The sequence below is a fragment of the Squalius cephalus genome, assembly GCF_949319135.1.
Source record: "Squalius cephalus genome assembly, chromosome: 3".
NCBI classification, from domain to species: domain Eukaryota; kingdom Metazoa; phylum Chordata; class Actinopteri; order Cypriniformes; family Leuciscidae; genus Squalius; species Squalius cephalus.
The window spans coordinates 3,460,018-3,467,904 of NC_137124.1; positions in this window are offsets into that span (position 1 = coordinate 3,460,018).

Below are 7,887 nucleotides of genomic sequence, written 5' to 3' on the forward strand. Positions count from 1 at the left end.
TATATGACCTGACAAAAGTTAATGTGACTGAATGTATGACCGGGACAGAGAGTGTCCATTCAAGGCTGTAATATGATTAAATATGATTATAGACAAATCTAAACAATGTGTTAGTTATGGCTAAGATGCATCTTGATTTAGCCTCGGGAAAACAACCTTGGGGGAGGGACGACTATAAAGAATGAAGGATACCCCCCACTCGTTGTCACACTCTGCAGGCACTTTGTAATGACTGTATGACTGCTGACCTTTCCTTGCAAGGAAATAAATAATTGTTGAAGTGATACCTGTTTGTCTCTTATTCAGTATTAGAAAATTGTTTGCCACCACAGAACATTCACAACTAAACAGCAGCTTTAAAGATATTGCTGGACTGCATAACTCGTGTTTCATCCCTGATCATCTTGACATAAATGGCCGTTCCATTCTTGCGATCTTTGCACTTCACCATTTGTCTGCGTGTGTAACGGTGTGTTATCTGTGTTGTGTCTACTCAGAATCACTCTTGAATGCAGAAATTTGTCCCATCAAATCGTCGGTTATAACATCTGTAGGAAAAAGAGATAATGAGGACTCGTGCAGCTCTTAGAGACGCTGAGAAAGATAAAGGATCAAATCAACGTAAAGAAAATAAATAATTAATAAAACATACATGTGTCCATCACAGAGGGACTTGAAGTCACAATTACAACAGTATAACCTATGAAACAATCATTTACATGAAATACGGCCTTAATAAATCAGCATGTAAACGTGCGTGACCCACCGCTGTGAATGCGCATGCAGACTGGGAAGAAGCAAAGTGTGTCACTGGCGGACAGAAAGAATGAGGAAAACTTTTTAAGAATCTTATTTTGAAAATTCTTATTTTGTTTCGTGTCATACTCCTGTTGTTTGTTTGTTTATAGACCATGAACACATTTGCATGTTAACACATCCTCATCACTCATTTGTTTAGGTCCACATTTAGACGTTCAGGGTGGACAATATTTACATCTCTGACGTGAAACAGAAGCAGAAACAGTGTGTTATTGTTCTAGACATATTCCATTGTCTCATTCTTTTTTATTCATCTGTTAGTTTTATTAAGTTACACTTCTTAACATTAGTTTTTCTCTGGCTGTTATAAAGCACATTTGTTATAGAAAAAAAGCAGTGACAAAAGATTATGTAGTAGATGATTATAATGTATTGCTGATAACATGTAGTGGCCTGAGGCCTAAACCATGAAGCCGGTTTAAGTTAATGTATGTTTCAGTTTAGTTTGCACCAACCCTGGATTTTAGGCACTATGAAAGTGGTTCGGCTTTTAGCGGTGTTCATCACGACAGTCATGGTACCAACAAACCTGATTGGATTGGTTTGGTTTTTCAACTCAAAACTAATCCTGTAACCCTGAGTTTGTTCAACTACCATCATCCCCTGATTTACTGATCTAATCCAGTGTTTAATCAGTTAACAAACATGTGTTATATTGTTAACACACTTGAATTCTACATTACCACCACTGTGAAACTACAGCAATGAGCTATTATGAAGGATTTTTAAACTCATTGTTCATATAAAAAAAGAATTGTACTTCACAGAGATCAAAAATCAGCACATGAATCACAACACGCTCCTGTGTTCTTCCTGTGATTTTCTGGTGGGCAATTGGTCCATTTCAGGGGCGTCGGACTGTGGGGGTAAAACCAGTACTGATTACCAGGGCCCGAGGGGAGAGAGGGCCCTTGAAAAGTCTGGAATATATTTTATTTTACCTGGATATTTTCATTTCATAATTAAATTTCAGAATGAATGTCAGATGAAATGTAAAGTAAGTGTATTGGCTGAATAACTCGGTTGATTGATTGACTACATTTTGAATAGAAAAAAGTAAAGACTATCTAAGGTCTCACGGTCCCACCCCTTGCTAATGCGCCAAATGGTTTAGTCCATCTGCACACATTTTGTTTAAGTTAGTTCTGGTGGAGCGCAAACTTCTGCTGTAGAAATGTCTTTCTGAAAGAAAGCCAAATCAGGCCACCAAAAAAGAAAGGAAAGACAGGAGAAGGAAAGAAAACAAAATGAAGGGAAACAATTGGTAACTGACTTCTTTTCAAAGAAAGGTGAGCACAAACAAGAACGCGAAATCTATAGTGCTAAACTGCTTGAATATCTCCGCGATCGTTAGTGCTAAAAATGAACTGAGACAACCCATTGAAAGAGCAGAACATACACATTCGGAGCATTTCACTTTCAATCATTTAAGTAAAGTGACTGTAGGCCAGAGTATGTTAAGAAAGTCTGAAATGATGACTTGAGCACATATGGCATTAATATTAGGCTACCTTCAATGGCATTTACTGGGGGGAAAACTCCAATATGTGTAAGCTATAAGGGTTGAGGAACATGGGGGCCCATCAGGACTGCCTATGCATAGGGCCCGGGATCTTGTGCTACGCCCCTGGTCCATTTACACATATATAGCCCAAAGTGTTAATAATTTCAATTATGTTTGTTATCAGAGTCTGCTATTTAATACAGACACTTAATTTTGAATCATTTGATTTATGTCACTTGCTACATGTGGGTAATGTTCATTCACTCCCACCACCTACATTTCCTGCTGGTACTGAGACTTGAACCCGCGAGACTCTTTCCTTCAGTGATTCTGCTTATTAATATCAGGTGTCACTTAATATGAGACAGCGCCGACGCCACGTGACTGTGACGTATGCCATCAAAGTACATGGAGAGTGAATCAGAGCAGGAGGACTCAGCCAGAGCAGCTTCTCCAGAGCGACTCACGAGCTCTGATGACGACACAGCTGTTCCACGATTGGCCGGATTCACCGCATGACAACAATCACGTGTGTTTCGTGGTTATTCTCACACCTTCAGGTCTACTAATGCTCACAAATCTGTTTTTATAACAGTAAAATCTCTTTTCATCTAGTCGCGATGTTATTGTGTCATGTTTATCAAAATAACTGATAAAAAAAAACGTAGACCCCACTACATTGATATTAATATATAAGCTTATGTTGAACTTTATTCTTGTATAAACAGACGCTGTATTAAGCAGTAGGCTACTACAGTGTAGGCTGCATAACGTATTAAACAGAAAAGTATCTGAAGCGTCTGTGTATTTTACAAATATAGCATTTATTTCACTTTAGCTGTGGTAAAGTATGCAAACACAGCGCTAGCGTCACTACGAGAAGCAGAAAGTGTCCGACTTCACGTCTCAGTTTCTCACGATCGATCCAGCCGCAGCCGATGTCCAACACACCTTACATCACAGCTATAGACCTTATGTAGCTTCGGCCCTTTTCAGCGCTGCGCTTGTTGTCTTTTGTCTTCCGGTTTGTATTTCCACAGCGATCTTAAAGGGGTCATATAATGGTACATGCACTTTTACAAGTTGATTGTACTGAAATGTGTGTTGGCAGTGCCTGTACACAACCATCATAAAATTATAAAAATCCATCCAGTGTTTTTTTTTTTAAATCTCCTTATATGTTTGACCCTCTCTGAAATCAAGCCGTTCGATTTTGTGACGTCACAAAATCGTCGCCCCTCCCACGATTGGTGATTGACAGCAGCGTTTCAACACAGACCCGCCCTCGCTCATCAGTGAGCTGTCAATCATCATAGTCCGCGGTCCGCGCGTCATTGTTGATACCCTCACTGGAGCGCTGTCTATGAGCAGAATGGCGTCTGCGATTGTGTTCTTCGGTGTAATAAGGAACACAGCAGTCATTTTGATGTTCCTAAATCCGAACCGTTGAAGATGCAGTGGCTGAGTTTTGTTTTTGAAGGGATATGCCCAAAGGATTGACGCGGGGATTCCAACACGGGGATTCCCCACGATCATCCATGCTTTCATGTTTGCGAATCATTTCACACCAGACAGCTTTACAAACGAATAAAAACGGATCGGTACCAACGTGTTCCTGCTGAACCTCCAGATGAAGTGAGTGTAATGTTTTATTAACCTTTATATTAATATTTATATTAATCTTTGCAAATTTGCAAACCTTGCTGCACTCTTCAGATGAATGTGTCTAAGGTTTTCACTCAGGGTACATTACAGCATGTTTTCTATGTACGACGTTCTCAATATAATTCATAATCCCACGTTTATAATGAACAACGCGTTATGGTTATTTCAAACGGTGTACGCACAGAACAGAGGGGCGGGGTGAGCAAAGCTCATTATCATTTAAAGACACATGCACTGAAACGGAGTGCTGAAAACAGAGCTGTTTTTGACCAGGTAAAATTAGTGTTTTCTTACAATAGCCTACTAATGAGAATTTTTAATTAAAGTATATTACAAACTTTTAATTTAGACCATAAAGAATCATATTAGCTTGTACAAAAATGGCATTATATGACCCCTTTAAGACTTTATGAATGAACTGCCCGTTTTAAAATCTTCCTGGTCTACTGACTTTTGTTAAGACATCTCCTTTAATCATTACAATGCTCATGATAACTTTCATTAACTCTACAATAAGTAAATACACTTCACCAGCTAATTACTCTTCCACAGCGATGCCTTAGAAATATACAGAGCTACCGCTAAAACGGAAGTTCAAAGACAATATTCTATGTCTATAACAGCTCAGAAGAACAATCGTTGGAATCACTTTTAGAACGATTTTGTTTCAAGCTGATGAATGATAAAAACATTGAAAACCTACACAAAACCTTCCCGTTTTCTTCTGTCATGTCAAAAATTAAGCTTGATTAGGCTTCTTATACTACTGGTTATGAGGGACAAAACTGTATGAAATTGTATATCAGATTTAAGATGAAATATTATGAATGAAACTTACTTGACACTTACTTGATCCTAACAAAGAGAATACACTTAAATAATATACTGGTCAGTACATGTCAAGCTGTTCTTGTGATTTTTGCCGTCCGTCATGTGTACAGATACTTTTCATACACTAGAAGTGAGTTCAAACCTGGACACATAAGTGGTTGCCGTGGAAACCTTAACATGCTGACTTATGTGGACGAACTTTTATTTGAGGAAATCTGTTTATAATTGGCTATAATGCTGTTAAGCTTCACCAGTGCGTGGGCGCACTGAAGCGTTTTTTTATTTATATAGTTCAAAGTTACTATCAGATTTAATGTTATACCTTGACAAACTATACATCATTAAAAAGATATAATACTCAAGTTTCAGTATTTGACCACTATTGTATTCTGAGAAACTTATAGTGACAGTTATGTCTTAATTTGTGTCAGGAGTTATGAAATGAAAAAATGAGTCGATACCTTTAATATGAATTATGCGCGTCAGCCGCTTTCATTCATAAAAAACTCCCGTGCTGTCTCATGACAGCGATACACAAAACAACGTCCTTCAGGGCTTTAGCTCAAAAATGTGCAAACTTGGAGAAATATTGATATATTCTCATAGATTCACGTCATATTTCTAAAGACAGGAATAATATTTATTGAATTTATACCCAAATGTGTCGATGTAATCATTGTGATCGCTTCTTACTGAGATGTGCAGTGTTTTCAATTCATACCAATAGCCTGAGGGCGCTATATGCACAAAAAATAATCCATATATGGAACATGAAGAAGAGCCATAATCATGTGACATTCCAGGACGTCACTGCTACACACAAAGCTACAGAGATCCCGCTGTAATATGCAGATAAAAGATGTTTTGAAGACAATAAACATGTTTGCTATGATATTTGATTTGCCTGTGTTCTTCAAGCCATGTCAGGTATTTTCATAATAATAGATTATATTTATAATGTAATGCTAATCGATATAGACTTTATCATAATGTTTTCTGTCTGATTTTTTTTTATCTGAAGCCAAATTAGATCACATAAGATTATTTAAAACACTCGATTGCGTTATGAAGTAAGTTTGGAGCACAAACATGGTTTTAATCTCATAAATGGTCGTGTATTGATGGTGTGCTAAGCTAACATGCTAGCTAGCCCAGGTGCACCTGCCACCAGGGGTTATTCTTTTATGAATTTTGTTCTAAATAAGAATGCTTACTGATATGTTTTAGTGCATTTGACCACTATTTAGTGCACTTCAAATGTGAAGTGAGAACTTTGATAAAAGAAATTAGGGATTGAAACCCTATGAATAGCCTGTGAATAGCCAGTCGTTAGTAACTATAATGCAGACAAAAGAAATGCATATTTAGAGCCATAACCAGTCTGGAGAGGTGTGAATGTGTGCAGGGGGAGACTGAGACTGAATGGGGCTCGTTTGCACCACAAAACAATAGAGACAAAAGACTGAATGGATGCTTAGACGATGACTAAACATCAGTAGCCTAATCAAAATAAAGTCATGACATGATCTTGAAAAACATTTAACTAAATACAGAGTTTTAGACTTATTATCTTCATATTTTAAATATAACATGGTCAGACATGTGGCTTTAGCTGTAGTGCATTTCTAGATTGCTCCAGTGCCAACTTCAATTTTATTTTCATTAATATGTTTCATAAAAAAAAAAATTCTAATAACTTTACAAAACTTTGAAGCTATTTAAAAAAAAAAATCATTATGACAATAATTAATTCTACATTTACAATAAACTACCAGGTGTCAGCTTTCAAATGAGATCATACTTGTGCTTTTAGTGCAAAGGGTTCATGAACTGTATCTGTTTCAGTTTGGGTATGTCATTTCTGGGGATTTTTCAAAAGTGGGGTTGCAGCTTAACAGGTTAAGTGAATGCTCAAGTTTAATATACAATGATCATAATGCAAGGCAAGCACCGCATATATCTGACCTATTTTTAGCGGCATTCAAGTATAGGATTTGACTGTTCATAGTAATTATCATAGTGTTATACATCATTTGATTGTGTTAAGTGTCTACTTTGTGTGTACACTGTTGTGCTTTTCGCAAAAAAAAAACAAAAAACAAAAAAAACATGATGCGAGTTCTGCTGTCTTTCTGTCAGTGAAGTCCATTCTGAAACGCATCCGAAAATGAACTGTAACTCAGTGAATGCTTGCCACACTTTCACAAGAGATATGTCTTTATAAAGCTTGAATTGTCTTCTTTTAAATGAAGTAATTCATATAAAAAACAAATATTCTCAGTTTATGTAATCCGTTTGAAACCATGGAGTTGTACAATATTTTCGTTGTCCCTTCATTATCTCTAATGAGCTGAGGCCGCCACATATCCCTGGTTTCTGCTCGTACTGCCATAGTAACCATGGCAACAGACGTGGACAACTGCGTAATGCTTAGCGCCACGCTCACGCTGTTGTTGTTTCGTTCAAACACTTTTGACCATTGCAAACAGACTTTAGGACAAAAGGAGAACTAAAACGATGATCAATATTGGCATGTCGTTTTCGAGATGCCAAGAGCTTCTCAACAAACTTGGACTTGACAGAGCTTTAAGACTTGACGAGACCTATGATCTAGCTCACTGCAAGTCTCATATAGCCAACAAACTAACACAATAAATAACATTACACTATCACACTAAACTGCATTTGAGTGTGTTGAAAGTTATAATGTTAGACCAAGTGAAACAGCGCTGAGTTACCTCACAAGTTTAATTCGTCAAATAAACTGTCCTGTGTGAGTAGTTCGGTAGAATGAAATATCCTCATTCCTTTAATATCCGCGGGACTCGTGTGTCTGTCTCTCATTAGCAATCGCGCCCTGCGTCATACCACATGATATGTAAGGGATAATGTAGAGCGAGGCAGTTGTTATAGCGAATACAACTCCGACAGGCTGATCAGGACCCGACGCGAAGCGGAGCTTGATTCAGCCTGAAGAGGGTTTATTCGCTATAACTGCCTCGCTCTACATTATCCCGCTTATTACATGGCTAACTACCAAATAAATCAATCATTTGACACAAAATATT